The sequence below is a fragment of the Aquarana catesbeiana genome, linkage group LG06 (genome assembly GCF_042186555.1).
Source record: "Aquarana catesbeiana isolate 2022-GZ linkage group LG06, ASM4218655v1, whole genome shotgun sequence".
NCBI classification, from domain to species: Eukaryota; Metazoa; Chordata; class Amphibia; order Anura; family Ranidae; genus Aquarana; species Aquarana catesbeiana.
The window spans coordinates 237975749-237993718 of NC_133329.1; the positions used below are offsets into that span (position 1 = coordinate 237975749).

Below are 17970 nucleotides of genomic sequence, written 5' to 3' on the forward strand. Positions count from 1 at the left end.
AAGTGTTATAACAAAATATACCCAGGTCTTATATGATCAGCACAAAATCTCTATTTCTTTAAAACATATATTTTATCTATTAAGTTTAAACAAACCAAGTTAAAGTAAAAATGTAAATAATTTTACAGAGCTGTGCCAAATGTATTCCTACATCAAGAAAAATAGAAGACAATATTACACATATCTGTTTAACTGGCTCAGACTGACAATAACCATTACCAAAGATATTTCGATGAGTGTTTTGCTGATGCTTCACTATATTTATTGAAAACATGAAACTTGCAAATATATTGTTCAGTTAGCCAGGTGGTTTCCTCATGAATCTCATAGCTTACAAAGATTCCAGACAGCAGTTTGAGCCTTATATCCCATAAAGCCTCATTGTTCGAACACGCATAGTTTTGCCACCACACCCTTGACTCTAGGGTCATGCAATTCAATGTCCATATATTTTTGTTATTAGAGAAGCATTAAATAATTTAAATTAGCAAGTATGCCTTGTATTTAAAGTTATGCTCTGTATTTCAAAGAGCCTTTATTTTGATAGAACATACTTATCTAGAATTGATAATTCCAACTAGGAACATGAAACTTATTGTTTGTACACATCCATTTTTAGGTTGGCATATATTCAGTCGAGCCATCTTGTATTGTGTATTGTATTGTGTACAAAATCACATTTATAAAGTCCAACATCTTGTCAAATATCCCACCATAGTACAATCATTCAACTTATCATGCTTAGACACTCCCACCATAAGATTCTCAGAATTTCCTTTTCCTCCAGACCCACCATCCAGCAGTAGCGGGCAATTGTTAGTGAAAAATGATGAACACAAGAGGCAAAAGGCAAGGAACCCATTATATGTTCTCTAGACCCTTCTGCAAGCATGGTCCAGTGCCACTGCCAACCTATATGCATCTACATCTACATGAAGGGTGATATTGTGGACATCAAAGGTACATGCACAATCCAGAACGGTATGCCACACAAGTGCTACCATGGCAGGACTGTCCGGATCTACAATGTCACACAGCATGCAGTTGAAAATATTGTAAACAAACAAGTCAAAGGTAAGATTCTTGCCAAAAGAATCAATGTCCGTGTAGAGCACATCCACCACTCAAAGAGCAGAGACAGTTTCCTGCAACGTGTGAAAAAAAACAAGAGGAAGAAAAAGAAAGCCAAGGAGACAGGCACCTGGGTGGAGCTAAAATGTCAACTAGCCCAGCCAAGTGAAGATCACTTTGTCAAAACATTTGGAAAGGAACCTGAGCTCCTTAGGCCAATTCCATATGAGTTCATGGCATAAAGTACTGCTATTAAAACACCCTTTTCTCAGAAATAATAAAAAAAAAGATTCTTGGGATTCCATCACTGTAGACTGAGGTTGCAAAGTAGACTGCTATACCAGCTGCATTAAAAGTCTATCACCGCAAAATATATTTAGTGTGCACTGGCAAGGTATAAACATAGTGGCACTGAAGCATTGCATGTTGTTCCTTAGACTAGGTTTTCACTTGTGCAGGTGGCTGGGGTTGTGGGGCAGCTGGTAAATCATACCTGTTCCCACACCCACAGCCAAACCACGCTGCTCTTTGGCAGATGTACAGGGCTGCCATTCATTCTTAATGGCACCCCCATGTATCTTGAACCGCAGCACATTTTTGGTTGTGGGAAATCAAAAGCACCATGAGATTTTCCTTCCAGCTGCAAGTAAAAAGGGTGCAGAAACCTTTTTTCTGCATGAAACACAGGCACAGCAGCCCATTCAAATGAATGGGCTGCCGTGCCTGTGCAAACGTGGCTTGCAGAGCCTCTAAGGTGTGAATCTAGTCAATTCTTGCATCGTTGTAGTTTATCATGTGCCCAGAAACACGGTTTATAACTTTATGCAGATTGTGACAGTTCACTGAATGTTAAATGCAATGCCTGTAACTTTGACGATTGTTATCAGTTCCATTGTGCTGTGCGATAATTGCTGACTTAAAGTTGAACTATAACAGCTAAACAGTAACACTAATCTTATTCCTCATTTCCCTGGCAGCTGTTGTTCTTTTACAGTCTTCAATGCTTTTGGTATGTGAACTGGCCCTCAATCATTGGTCCAGCATTGCATTGTACACAATGGCATTGGAGGACTGGATGAGTGGCAAAGAGGAGTAGCTTTATAGTAGCTTGTACATAAGGGGGAAAGATTGCAGGAGGGAGGAATAAGGTAAGCATTGCTGCCTGTTCCTTATCCCCTAGACACAATGTGCAGTGATCTTTTGCAGTGTGGAGGGGGGGGGGGGGGGGGGGGTTGAATAACTGCCTAATTTTGGAGCTAAAGATTTCAGCTTTAAAGTGAAAGTATGAAATAGAAAGGGTAGGTTAGCATACTCCAGATGGCATGCAAAAAGTGAAGAAAATTGCTTATCTTTTTCACCGGATTGATTAAGTTTCTTGTCTTTAAGAGGGCTAGCACTGGGATTATCTTGGACGTGAAATATAGCAACAAATTCCTTTGGAAGGAATTGGAGAATTTCATAAGGTAGTGTATTGACCTGATGAAGTTTTACCTTCAGGCTAAAAGAATGCAGGAAATGCCTTACCTATTAATCTTCAAAGGGTTAATGAGTATTATTCCCTGAAATTATAAGATGTAAGTATCTACAGTCTACTATAGGTATGGCTTATATGTGTTTATCATCACAGTTTTCCATAGGGCAAGTGGCTGCTGTGCAATTTAGGTGACCAACTTACTGTATTTTAAGGTATAGAGTGACATTACTTACTCATCTGAGATGTGTGATATTACCTTTGGCAAACTTATTGGTTGGCAGGCGGTTATTGGAAAGTCAATTACTCCCCAGTTGCACTAGAGCAGGAGGCTCACTCCTGAATAGAAAACTGCAAGGCTTTTCGTTAAAAGTCATCTGATTTTCCTACCATTGACTAAGAAATTCCTTGTTACTTTAAACTTGTAAAATTGTCTGCTGCTTCATAAACTTTTGATGTCAAGCCATTTTAAATAAAATAAGTGTCCATAATATTCAGTCTGACTTGTTTGAATGCTGTGTTATTAAGGGTAGATTTAGAAATGCGTCTAAATCTCCCTTTCCTCTAAAGCCTGGTTCACGTTCATATCATGCATCAGAGGCTACGTACAGCGATTTGCGCAGGTCGGCAAGTGGTTAAAGTAATTTTTGCCGTGATATTTGGCAAATTAATTGCTATATCTTTGGACACGTCTGTTTTGATGTCATCCTCTGATGTTCTTGAAAGTCTCACTCTGGCATCCATCCGTAAAACCTTCAAACTGATTGTCCTGGACTCTCCCCCTGTACTCATGGAGTCTATGGGTGGCTATCCAGGCAGATGACCCTTTTCTGCGCACACAATAATCAGCTGCCGTTTCTTGTCTGTGTCTTTTATTGGCACGTTGCAGATTTTAATAAATGTGTGAATGACATGTGTTATGCGGTAAAACTGAAAACAACAAGAATAATATAACATTACAATACAATAGTACACATCACATAAAGTAATAACTGAAATTACTAATTCCTTTCCCTAATAGCCTGTGGAGGAGGAAAGAGAAGATTGCTTACCTCCGATGCCATGGATGGGGAGAGATAGCATCTAGGCTGCTGCCATGAGATTGAACATGCTAATCCCTATAACTATTTCACTTCCTGGCTAAAGAGGATGTCAAGATTTTTACATCACATCCTTAAGTGGCTGGATGGCTTTGTTATAAACTATATTAATGTTTGGCCAGTAGGTGGCGTAAGCGTAACAGTTAACCTGGAACAAACATAATTTATAGCTTAATAATGCAACAACACAATATACAAATTAAATGACAAAGTGAATTCTCTTTGCTGAACCTCAGGAGAGAGAAAGGTATCCTGGAGACATAACACTCCCAGTCTGGCATTAACCAACGCCACTAACAGCATCATTGGGGCACTAGTAAAATCAAGTCCGATAGGGTCTGAGAAATGACTTTACTTCACCCTGTTTGGAAGTCTTAACTTTGACCTTCCTGATATGTCCGTCTTTGCTTGGGAATATCTGTATGATAAGTCCCAAAAGCCAGTCATTCATGTGTGCTTGGCAGTCTTTAACGAGCACCACATCAGGTCTGGTTTGTTAACTTGCCACTTATTTCTGAGTTGCACCTGTCTCCATTGACATCTGAAAAGGTCTTTATCAGTAAACTCTCCATTTGGAGCACTGACCGGCAGGTCTCCCTCCTCTTTAGCAAGAAGTAGTTCCTCTAGCAAGTCGGCTAATTCTCGTAGTTTGTGATAACCCTTGCTAGGTATTCTGGGAAAATCCTCAATCCTTTTAGAGTGCATGCTCTATAGTCTCTGTTGAGCCATAGCACTCTGCTAATCTGCTCCAAATGCCACAGAGTCTTTGGGGAAACGGAGGAGTAGGAAGAATGGAGAGTTATCAGATCTCATCACAGGATGGACTGTGGAGGTCTTATATGTAGAGCAGTGCCAACGTCCTATATTATAAAGCTTAGAAAAATGGAAGGGAAGGGGGTATAAGATACCCAGGAGAACGAAACAAATGGACTTTGTAGGCACCAATCATAAAAATTAATGTAAACTTTTATTTATACATAATTATTAAAAAGAATCATATAGATGTAAACATTTTTAAAAAAACGCAATACATTGCGGGAAGTGGTAGTGTATATCACTACCTAAATATATGAGAACGGATCAGGGGATAGCCCCTATAACAAGGGAAGGGATAAACCCTTTCCGTTCCCATTCAATAACCTCAAACTGATATAGCTCGGTAAGGCTCTACATGTTTTGCAAATTTTGATTGCTTCTTCAGGAGCTTGTTTGGGTTACCAGCCAGAGTAAATGGATCCGTCTTCAGATCAGGTAGAGGTTATGGGTAGTTGAAAATCCATACACTTAGAGACAAAGCCTCCAATGATCAAGGTGCATCAGAGAATCCAGAGAATTTAATTTGTTTGGTGAGTTCCTTGGTCTTCATGGCAGTGTTTGGTTAGTGGTGCCTCTTGCTTAGGTGTTGCAGCCTCTGCGGCCTTTCACACTTTTGAAAGGCCGCAGAGGCTGCAACACCTAAGCAAGAGGCACCACTAACCAAACACTGCCATGAAGACCAAGGAACTCACCAAACAAATTAAAGTCTCTGGATTCTCTGATGCACCTTGATCATTGGAGGCTTTGTCTCTAAGTGTATGGATTTTCAACTACCCATAACCTCTACCTGATCTGAAGATGGATCCATTTACTCTGGCTGGTAACCCAAACAAGCTCCTGAAGAAGCAATCAAAATTTGCAAAACATGTAGAGCCTTACCGAGCTATATCAGTTTGAGGTTATTGAATGGGAACGGAAAGGGTTTATCCCTTCCCTTGTTATAGGGGCTATCCCCTGATCCGTTCTCATATATTTAGGTAGTGATACACACTACCACTTCCCGCAATGTATTGCGTTTTTTAAAAAATGTTTACGACTATATGATTCTTTTTAATAATTATGTATATATAAAAGTTTACATTGATTTTTATGAAACGGAGAAGTACCCCAATGAGTATGTTGTTCAGATCTTGCCCTGAGAGAAGAACGTCATTTAATGACACACCTTCTTCTCTAGAGCTGGAGTCAAACACCACTCTAATCTGACCTGGTTTCTTGGTGTGGTACACTCCAATTATAGGTAAGTACCAGCACTCCTCATTGTCTTTAAGGGTAGGAGCTAACTCTGCGTGATTATTCTCAAATATCTTACCCATAGAGGTAAAGAAGTGATCTCTCATGTTTGGTTTTCTCTGGAAATTGCATTTGAGGGAGGCAAAGCATTTAAGGACTTGTTCCTTGTTGTTAAGTAGATGCTGTCTATGGGGTCTAAATGGGAGAGGTGCGACCCAATTGTTTGTCTCTTCCTTGGCTGTCCCCTTTTCCATTATTTGCAAGAAAAGTCTATCCTGAAAGGACATTGCTACCTGCTGGTCTTCCTTTGTTCTATGAAAGACTGTATACCCTAGATGGTCTGGGTCACTGTCACAAGCATAGTCATCTGTGTCTGGGTCTACAGAAGAACAAGGTATGTGAATACTACCTGGAATCTGTTTTCTGATGAAGCTGTTGTGACATGGTTGAAAGGAGGAAGGACATCCTTTGTCAAATACGTTAGTGAACATGCTACTGTCCGTGGTGGGTCTGTGCACAGTCTTTAGGCAGACGTCCCCTACGATGACCCACCCCAGGTCAAGTCTTTTGGCAAAGGGATCATTGCGGGGACCATTGATCTGTTCCCTTACTTTATCAATCTGCAAAATGTCTCTTCCCAGGAGCAGCATTAACTGAGCCTGCTCGTCATATTCTGGTAGGAGATAGGCCATGCGTTTTAGATGAGGCTGGTGAATTGCTGCATCTGGTGTAGGGATTTCTGACTGGTTGTCTGGAATCTGGTTGCACTCGATTATGGTGGGTAAAGGTATGCGAGTCCGACCATCTATGGACTCTACACAGAAGGCGGTGGCTCTTCTCCCCGCCGTCCCAACAGTACCCACACAAGATTTTAGGGAGTAAGATGTAACCGAGGATGTCAAAGAAAGTGGATTTAGCCATAGAGTGATTGCTTTGGTCATCTAGAAGTGCATACATCTTGACAGCTTTGTTTCTGTGACCCATTGAATACGCTCTAATAAGACAGATCTTTGAACAAGACCTAGCGCCTGCAGGATCTCTGCATACCTCAGTACACTGTGAGGTAACCTCTGAGATGTTTGAAACAGTGTTCTCTTGCTCCCTGCCATGCTCGTTGGTGTCGCCAGCTCGCTGGGCGGTCCAAGGAGCAGGGCCTGGATGTAGTGCTGAGTTATGGTCTTTGCTGTCGCACTCTGTGCATGATACACTAACCTTGCAATCCTTGGCAAGGTGTGATGTGGACGAACCGCACCTGAAGCATATGCGGTTCTCTCTTAGGAAGGCTTTGCAATCTTCCAGAGACTTTTCCCTGAAGGTTCTGCATTTTGGTAGAGGGTGCAGCTTCTTGTGTAGAGGGCACTGCTTGCTAGGGTCTCCGACTTTGTCCTCTGAGTGAACGATGTTGGAAGACCTATAGGAGAAATCTGTAGGAGAAACATGAGTCTTGTTCACTGCCACTGGCATCCTGTGGTGTTTGAGGCTAGGGGGAGTGGCTGATGGCAGTATAAAGTCAAAGCTGGGATCGTTCAAGAACTTTGCTTGTTCTGAAACAAAGTCTACAAAAACGCTGAATGGTGGAAATGGTACCTGGAACCTTTTCTTATGTTTAGAACCAAATGTGACCCACCTTTGTTGTAGGTCATAAGGAAGCTTCAGAATTAAGGGTTTAATCCCTCTGGCTGCATCCAGGGAGGCGATACTCAGCAGGTCTCCCTCCTCTTTAGCAAGAAGTAGTTCCTCTAGCAAGTCGGCTAATTCTCGTAGTTTGTGATAACCCTTGCTAGGTATTCTGGGAAAATCCTCAATCCTTTTAAACAGTGCATGCTCTATAGTCTCTGTTGAGCCATAGCACTCTTCTAATCTAATTTTGAGATCAGTCTCTGGTTGTATTATGTTAATGTTCCTGATTCTACTGGCATGTTCGGCAGAGTCTTTCCCAAGCCATTGGACTAGGAGGCCTATCTCCTCGGTGTGAGACAGGTCTAGACTCTTTATGGTATTTTGAAAGGACGACCACCAGGCTTTGTAATTTTCTGACCGATCGTTAAACTTTACAAGTCCTTTTGTGATTAAATCACGTCTGGCGAAGAACTTGGCAAAGTCTGTTATAACTTGTTAGGTGTTAGAGCATGTTAGCAATTCACTACTGTAGTGGGAGTTTGGTGTGCGACCATACCTGTCAGAAGTTTCTGCTTCAGGCCCCCTTGTCTCATACCGTTGTGTAGTAGAAGGGTTATTCTGATGCTGGTTTGGAGGTTGAGGGTCATGGCGTACAGAGACATAGGCTTGATCTGTAATGTGCTGGCAAGAGTTCTGCTGCTTGCAGCTCTGAGGAGTTTGGTTGCTCTCATGCTCTGTTACCTGCAGTGTTTGGTTTGTTTCTCCTAGGACACCATCTGTTCCCTGTAGAGGAGAAATGCCGTAGGTTAATTTGAAGTATTGGTGCAAGTACTCTGAAGTGTGTTGCGTGGGATTCGGCTCTCCTTGTTCGGTGCCAGGCACATTGATGCGTTCGCTATTGAGGCTCACAGCTGCTTCCAGGGCTTCTGCTTCAGCTATGGCAGTTGCAGCTTCCCTTTCTGTAGTGAGCTTCTCCAGAGCAACATCTAGACGTGTTTGTTCAAGCTTTATAGAGGCTTCCCTGGTTTCTAGTGAGGCCCTATCTTGCGCTTTCTTGGCTTCTAGCACGGCCCTTTCTAACTTCAGCTGCATTTCTTGTCCAACAAAGGTAGCTCGGGTCTTTGCTGCTTTGGCTTTCCCACGGGCAATGGTGGCTACATCATTGGCTGTCACCGACTTGCCGGAACCGCAAGCTTGTGATCTGGTTTTGAGTGAGGACGTGTCACTGCGTGACATGGTCGCCTGACTGAGTAGAGGCCTGTGAGAGTGGTAGGCATATAAGGCTGCAGTCTCTGTATGCCGCTTAGCTGTATGAAAGTGACTGTATAGTCGATTGCAGACTGTAGCTCTTCTGTGTGGCTAAACCTCTTCCTGTCTTGCACTATTGGTAGTGTTACTGTTTTACTGTCCTGGCCTCGCCCCTGTACTCCTAGAGTCTATGGGTGGCTATCCAGGCAGATGACCCTTTCCTGCGCACACAATAATTGACTGCCGTTTCTTGTCTGTGTCTTTTATCGGCACCTTGCAGATTTTAATATACGTGTGAATGACACATGTGATATGTGGTAAAATTGAAAACAACAAGAATAATATAACATTACAATACAATAGTAAACATCACATAAAGTAATAACTGAAATGACTAATTTCTTTCCCTAATAGCCTGTGGAGGAATAAAAAGAAGATTGCTTACCTCCGATGCCATGGATGGGGAGAGATAGCATATAGGCTGCTGCCATGAGATTGAACATGCTAATCCCAATGGCTATTTCACTTCCTGACTAAAGAGGATGTGAAGATTTTTACATCACATCCTTAAGTGGCTGGATGGCTTTGTTATAAACTATATTAATATTTGGCCAGTAGGTGGCGCAAGCGTAACAGCTAATCTGGAACAAACATAATTTATAGCTTAATAATGCAACAACACAATATACAAATTAAATGACAAGGTTAATTCTCTTTTCTGAACCTCAGGAGAGAGAAAGGTATCCTGGAGACATAACACTGATGACACCCCTCTCCTAACAGCTCAAATTCCAGACCTTTGAAAGAATACTTGTCTATGCCTAATCCGCTTTTCTCTTGCGAATATTCACGCCAAAGGTATCTATAAAAATAATTGTGAAAAAGTAAAGTATCCCCACTACATATGATATATGTTCTAACAAGGGATGAGACCATTGTGATATGCATGTACATGTATTATGTTTGGAGTGACTGATGTATATGCTTGTATATACAGTGCCTTGAAAAAGTATTCATACCCTTTGAAATTTTCCACATTTTATCATGTTACAATCAAAAATGTAAATGTATTTTATTGGGATTTTATGTGATAGACCAGCACAAAGTGTCACATAATTGCAAAGTGGAAGGAAAATGATACATGGTTTTCAACATTATTTACAAATAAATATGTGAAAAGTGCGGCTTGCATTTATATTTAGCCCTCCAGATTCAATACTTTGTAGAACCACCTTTCACTGCAATTATAGTTGCAAGTCTTTTTGGGGATGTCTCTACTAGCTTTGCACATCTAGAGATTATATTTCTGCCCATTCTTCTTTGCAAACTAGCTCAAGCTCTGTCAGATTGGATGGAGAGCATCTGTGAACATCAATTTTCAAGTCTTGCCACAGATTCTCAATTGGATTTAGGTCTGGACTTTTTTTTAAAAAAAATGTATTTTTAACATTTTCAATAATAATACAGCAGTACAACATGTACCACCCCCCCCCCCCCCACCTCCCTCTCCCACCCCCCTCTCTTCACCCTATTCCCGTGCAGCTTCCACCAGGTCATACAGGTCATACTTATGCTCTAACTTCCAATAACAGCATTAGGTTCTCAATGGAGTCAGTGGTGTACATAGTCATCACATACTTAGTAATTTAACTAGTTGGGATTATAAAAACCGTCTACCTATGTGCTAACAAAATATGCCAGTGTGAGTAACTCTTCTCCTAAACAGATCAATTCAGAGTGAATTTGGCATCCAGCCAGCACTGCCATACTTTCTCAATTTTTTTTGGACATCCCCTTCTCAGGTATGTTGCTTTATAGAAAGGGAGGGCTTTATTGATCAATTCTTTCCAGAAGGATATAGTAGGTGGGTTAGGTTTTTTCCAGCACAATAAGATAGCTTTACGTGCATAAAAAAGAGAAAGTGAAATCATGGTTCTTTGTGCCCTACGCGGCGTTAACTCCTCCACCAGGCTCAGCAAACAAACTGCCACTGTTACAGGAACCTGCACCGAAAGCACCTTCCGTATAGTGTGTGTCACCTCCTTCCAGAATTCCCGTATCGGCTGGCACTGCCAGAATATATGGTCAAAATCAGCATTATCGGCCGTGCAGCACCAGCACTCAGCTGCACCCGTACCATATATCCCAGCAATCCTTGCAGGGGTATAATAGACCCGGTGCAATAATTTAAATTGAATGAGCCTATCTCTGGCTGACACTAAAGTCCGGAAGGGGTGATCCCACATGTCATCCCAATCTTCCCCCCCGAAGTCTGTTACCAGTGCACTCCAGGTATCCCTGCATTTAGCAAGCATTTTTGGTCTTTCAACAAATAATTCCTTGTATACCGCTGATAGCGTTTTTGGTAAGTTTTCTGCCCTCAGCATGTTCTCTAGTGGTGATAAAGCCAACTCCAGCTTATCTGAGCCAAATTGGGTTAAGAAAGCGTGCCTTAACTGGATGTATCGGAAAAAATACCAGTTGGGTAGGTTATATTTTTCTTTAAGTTGGTCAAAGGTTAGCAATTTTTTCCTTCCCACTAAGTGTTTGAGCTGCTTAATACCAACTCTAGCCCAAATTATTGGGTCAGGGATTGCACTAAAGTGAGGCAACCTGGGATTAACCCACAAGGGAGTGTCCTGTGACCAACTCCCTTATGGAGATTTCATTAGCTTCTGTGCCTTGTCCCATGCACGAACAGTGACGCGCATCGAGGGAGTCAAAGACAGAGAAGCCTGAGGTCCTCTATGTACCAGGTAAAACAGACTCTCATACGAACCCATAAGGGCTGCCTCCAGTACCGTCGCTGAGTCCCCGTCATCTCTAGTCAGCCAACGTCTAGCAAACACCATTTGCCTGGCTATGAAATATTTGAATAAATCAGGTAGAGCCAATCCACCCTGCCCCAATGGCTCCTGTAGAGTGCGAAGGCTGATTCTAGGATGCGCATCGGACCAGAGAAAGGAACTGAATAAGCTATTCACCCTCCTGAAAAAAGAACAGGGGATCCAGACTGGAGAGTTCCTTAAAAAGTACAAGAAGACTGGAAGACTCTTCATTTTCAATAAGTTAACCCTGCCAATCAGGGACAACGGCAGGTGTCTCCATGCCTCAAGCTGCAACTTAACTTTGTTCAATAGAGGCAACAAGTTTAGGGACATGAAATTCCCCACCCTAGGTGATATACGTATACCTAAATACTTGAACTCCGATACCCAGAGAATGGGAACCCTTTTGGTTGCCAAAGTCTGGGCATCGCCATCAATAGCCATCACACTGGATTTTTCCCAATTTACCCGCAGTCCGGAGACTTAGGTCTGGACTTTGACTGGGCCATTCTAACACATGAATATGCTTTGATCTAAAGCATTCCATTGTAGCTCTGGCTGTATGTTTAGGGTCGTTGCCCTGCTGGAAAATGAACCTCTGCCCCAGTCTCAAGTCTTTTTCAGACTCTTATACCGCGTACACACGACCGTTTTTTCTGTCGGAATGAACTCTGAAGGTTTTTCTGGCGGAGTTCCGACGGAGTTCTGCTGAAATTGTCTTGCCTACGCACGATCACACCAAAGTCCAACTGTCTAGAATGCATTGATGTACAACACATACGACGGGACTAGAAAAAGGAAGTTCAATAGCGAGTAGCCAATAGCTGCCATCTCATACTTGCTTCAGAGCATGCGCCGTTTTTGGTCCATCGGAACAGCATACAAACAAGCGGTTCTCTCAATAGGAACTGATTCCATTGGAAAGATTTGAAACATGTTCTATTTCTATGTCCATCAGAATTTCCGAAAAAAAGTCAGATGAGGCCCACACACGATCGGAATGTCCGCTGAAAAGATTCCGTCTGACTTTTTCCTGCCGGAAAGTCCGACCATGTGTTCGCGGCATAACAGATTTTATTCTAAGATTGCCCTTTATTTGGCTCTATCCATCTTCCCATCAGCTCTGACCAGCTTCCCTGTTCCTGCTACAGAAAAGTATCCCCACAATATGATGCTGCCACCGCTATGTTTCACGGTGGGGATGGTATATTCAGGGTGATGTGCAGTGTTAGTTTTCCGTCACACATAGCGTTTTGCTTTTAAGCCAAAAAGTTCAATTTTGGTCAAAGGAGTCTGGCTGCTACAGTATAGTGTGATGTTCTGTAATAAAAAGCCTGCCAGTATTTCTCCTTTTTAATTTCCTAGTACTCAGTACAATGGCCAAAAGGCAGAGTTTGCTAACTGTACCCCGGAAAAAAAGGCAAAGTCAGGTTGTACTGCATCAATGATTTTTAATTGCAATACAAAGGCTGTAGTATAGCATGGCACTCTATAGGCCTATAATAATAGTAATAATAATAAAAAGAATAATAACTTTATTTTATATAGCACCTTTAAAGGTAGTTTCTCCAAGCGCTTTACAAAGACAAGAGAAACAAAAAAGACAATAAATACACATGGTAAATCCACTGACTGCCTGCTGTCAATCACAAGAGCAGTTGACCCAACTGGAAACTAGTGTCTCATAAGGCTCCACCCATCCAGCCAAAAAAATTCCTCCACCACTGCATAGCCCATAGGTCTTAGCTATAGTGAAAGAAGAAGTTAAAACACACAATCTTCATCCAGAAAGAGATGAATTCAAATATGTTCTGGGGAGCTCATGAAGAGTGCCTACAATATTCTTTAGAATACCATTGTGCCTCCACTCAACAAATGTCTGAGCAGGCAACAGATTCAGGTAGCTGTTAGAAACAGGTACATGTATCTGAGCCAAATACCACAAGCAGTAGAGCACTGAGACGGGTAAGTCTTTCTGACACACCATCCCGAATCCATCCCTACTGCTGCATCTGTCTCTAAGAGTGCTGCAGTGGTGGAGGAATGTGGCTGGGTGGGTGGAGCTTGATGAGAAAGCTGAGATACTAGTTTCCAGATGGGTCAGCAACACTTGTGATTGACGGCAGGCAGTCAGTGGATCCATAACCAACAGACAGCCTGCTATTGGTTATAGAATCTGTACAGTGCCTGCTGTTAATCATAAGGAGAGAGCAGACCTAATAGGAAACTAGTGTCTCAGTTTCTCCCTCAGGCTTCGCCAACTATCAGTGTCACTGTTTGCTCGGAGGCTGTCATCTGTGAAGTCATCCTTAACAACCAGCGGCAGGTGGAGAAGGGAGGGGGTAGAGGCTACAAATATGCCGCCTGCTGCACAGTGTACAGAGACAGGTACTCTGTATGCCAACTTACAGTTGGTCTTAATTACCTCCAGTTTTAGTAATTCTTTTTGAATTTCTTGCAGTAATAATGTCATTTTTTTTTAAGTAGCGCTATTAGCAACTACCTGAATTGGCCACACATATCAGTAAAGCAACTGAAATGGGTGGCAGAGGTTTTTGAATGTGGCGCACAGAATTTTACAAGGGCTATACTGCTTAAAAAAGTGTTGTTAGAGCTTTATTGAATTTCCCTGATTGTGTTATTAATATAGCTCTGAAAAAAGTCTGGCTGTTACAGTACACTGTGATATTCCATAATAGAATACCAAGTATTTAACAGTATATAGTACAACAGTATCTTGCAGTCAGGCAGGCCCTTGTACTATAGTGTGAACAGACATCCCTGGTTTCCGGGGACAGTCCCCGGATTAAGGACACTGTCCCCGGACCAAGCCTGTCCCCGGTTTTGTCCCCGGATTGGATTTGAACAGGGGCTGAGGCAATTTCCAAGATAGTCAGTGCAGAATTAAAAAAAAAATCAGAATTACACACCTGCTCTGCCACTCCTACTAGCTTGGGGGGGGGGGTCATTATCTGTGACCCTTTCTGATGATCATGTGCTGGTCGGAGCAGAGGGAATATTTCTTCAGTTTCGGGGTGCATGCCCATTCTGCTCCCACTCGCATGTTCTTCTGCCTTGGCTCAAATTCTGGCCAGCCGTCTGCCTATCTCCTTGCCTTCTCTGGTGGAGTGATCTTCCTCCGCTCCCCACCCAGTAGTAGCCAGGGCCCGGAGAGTGAGACTTGGCAGGCTGTGAGCCGTGCGACGGTGGTGAAGGGCAGAGAGATGCTGATTGCCGTTGTTACTAGTAAAAAAAAAATGATGTCCCCGGATTTCATTTTAAAAATCTGGTCAACTTTTTGTACTACATTTTATAATGTACGGCCAGCTTTACTCACATTCATACATACTAGGGCCAATAGAGACAGGATCCAATCAACCTACCAGCATGTCTTTTGAGTGTGAGAGTAAACTGGAGTATTTAGAGGAAACCCACCCAAGTACAGGCAGAAAATGCAAACTCTAGGCAGGTAGTGTCATGGTTGAGATTCAGCACTTAGCCACTGTGCTGCCCACTTTTACTTTTTCTTTAACGTCAAATGCACTTCATTGCAACACCACTCTGCAGCTTTTACTACACAATTCAAACCAACAGCTCCTGATAGTATACTATTTCATTTTGGAAAAATAAAAAACATTTTCCTATATAAGGCAGATTTTATAAAATAGAGGGGTTGACTTACTAAAGGCAAATAGACTGTACACTTTTGCAAACTGCAGTTGCACTCAGCAAGTGCAGTTGCTCCAAAGCTTAGCAAATGAGGTAAAACTTCACTTTGCAAAGAACACCCAGTCATGTGCAAGGAAAATAAAATCAAACCACATTTTTGCTTGCACATGATTGGATTATGGAAGTCAGCAGACCTTCTGCTCATTTAGTAAGCTCTGGAACAACTGCTCTTGCAGAGTGCAACTGCACTTTGCAAAGTGCACAGTCTATTTGTCTTCAGTGAATCAACCCAATCGTCTGGACAAATCTCCTGGGATTTTAACTTAAAAATATGTAGTAGTACAGCTTTTAGCTCGCTGAGATATAATCAGCTTTTAGGACTACAGCTGCAACATGCATGATATATGGGGGTTGATTTACTAAAGGAAAATAGACCATAAACCCACAAGGGTTTATTTACTAAAGGCAAATCCACTTTTCACTACAAGTGCACTTGGAAGTGCAGTCACTGTAGATCTGAGAGGGACATGCAAGGAAAAGAAAAAACAGCATTTTTGCTTGTACATGATTGGATGATAAAATCAGCAGCTCTTCCCCTCAGATCCAGAGCAACTGCCTTGCCAAGTGTTCTTCCAAGTGCACTGCAAGTGCACTTGTAGTGCAAAGTGGATTTGCCTTTAGTAAATCAACCCTGGTGCACCTTGCAAAGTGCAGTTGCACTCTGCAAGTGCAATTGCTCCAGAACTTAGTAAATGAGATGAAGGTTCACTTTGCAAAGAATACCCAATCACATGCAAGGAAAATAAAAAAAAACAGCATTTTTGCTTGCACATGATTGGATGATGGAAAGTCAGCAGAGCTTCTGCTCATTTACTAAGCTCTGGAGCAAAAGCTCTTGTAGAGTGCAACTGCAATTTGCAAAGTCCACAGTCTATTTGCCTTTAGTAAATCAACCCCATGGTCTGTACCCGATCCTACAGCTGCAATATTTTTAGTGAAAAAAGTCTCTTTTTCCATAAACAAGTGCAACTTTTAGCATATTGGGAAATAATTTTCCGTTTCTGGGACTTAAACAGCAGTTTTTATTATTATTATACAGGTTTTATATAGTGACAACAGTTTGCGCAGCGCTTTACAACATGAAGACAGACATTACAGTTACATTACAATTTGATACAAGAGGAATCAGAGGCCCCTGCTCGTTAGAGCTTACAATCTGAAAAGGAAGGGTCAATTGATACAAAAGGTAATAGTTGTGGGGGGGATGCACTGATGGAGGAAGTAAAACAGAGTTAGTTAGAAACAGGATAGGCTTCTTTGAAGAGAAGGGTTTTCAGGGATCGCCTAATGATGGATAGACTAGGGGACAGTCGGACAGATTGGGGTAGGGAGTTCCAAAGGATGGGAGAAGCTCTGGAGAAATCCTGGAGGCGAGCATGGGAGGAGGTGACAAGGGAGCCAGAGAGTAGGAGGTCTTGGGATGACCGATGAGAGCGGCTTGGTTAGTATTTTGGGACTAGGTTAGTGATGTAGCTGGGGGCAGAGTTATGGATGGCTTTGTAAATTATTGTTAGTACTTTGAATTTTATTCGTTGGGTGAGTGGAAGCCAGTGAAGGGATTGGCAGAGAGGGGTGGAGGACACTGAATGGTTGGTAAGGTGGATGAGTTTTGCAGCGGCATTCATTATGGACTGAAGGTGGGATAGTCTATGTAAAGGTAATCCAATGAGGAGGGAGTTGCAGTAGTCGAGGCGAGAGATGACCAGGGAGTGAATTAGAAGCTTGGTGGTGTCATTATTTAAAAGGGGCGTATTCTGGAAATGTTGTGGAGGCTAAGGCGGCAGGATTTGGACAGGGATTGTATGTGGGCCTGAAAGGACAGTTCAGAGTCTAAGGCTACCCCAAAACTGCAATCTTTTTAATAAAAGATTGCAGTTTTGACAACTTTGAATTTGGAAATTTAATGTCATCACCTAAATAAAAGGTTGTAATTTAATGTACATGCCACTTTTTTATCTGCCACTTGTGTGTTTAAGGCGCCCATACACGTGTCATTAACTAATCAAATTATTATCCAGGGCAGCACAATGGCTTAGTGGTTAACCCTTTCATCTTGCAGCACTAGGATCCTTGGTTCAAATCACAATCAGGACACTACCTGCCTGGATTCCATGTTCTTCCCGTGCTCATGTGGGTTTCATCCCACACTCTAAAGATGTTATTTGGCTACCTCACCCACTATGCTGTTTGCAAATACAAGTTAAATTAAAACATTCAGATCAATCTCTCCTGATAGGAATAATCGATACAAAGTCAATAACCCATTTGATTAATATGACACACATGTGTGGATTTCCTCGACAGTTGGAAGATTCAAACATAAGTTATTGATTGCATCTTGGTTTTCCCCATGCAATTTCATAATCCAATTGATTGAATTACAATAATGAATAAAGCACCTCATTGCTGCTGATCGATGCAACATGATTGATAATTTTCCACCTTGGCTGATTGAACAAGCAAAATTGAGTCTAAATCAATTGAAAGAGAAGTTATGTTTATTCAATCGTTTGCCAATTCAGTAGTTTTGATAAAATCTCACATCGACTGGATAATAAACTTGAAGCGTGTATGGCCATCATAGGACATGCTACCCTCTTCCACTCCTTCATCACGTAATTCATTAAGCCTTGGATCACACTGAATGCGACTTCAAAGTGGTGCGATTTGGTCTGACTTTAGTGCAATGCGATTGCATTGATTGCATCGGGTAATGTCATCTACCCAGCATGCTCCAGGTGATGATGTCAAAGAACTGTCAGATGGCAGAGCTGTCATTTAGCGGGAGCCTTGTCGAGTGCAGAGCTCTTTTTTTTCCTGGTTGGGGGTAGCGGTGAGCATTGTGATTGATGAT

The 17970-nt window shown here is 42.1% G+C and overlaps 1 pseudogene; it reads left to right on the plus strand.

Annotated features, from left to right (window-relative positions):
• Window positions 1–826: 826 nt before the first annotated feature.
• Window positions 827–1313, plus strand: LOC141147720 (large ribosomal subunit protein eL21-like; annotated as a pseudogene).
• Window positions 1314–17970: the final 16657 nt, after the last annotated feature.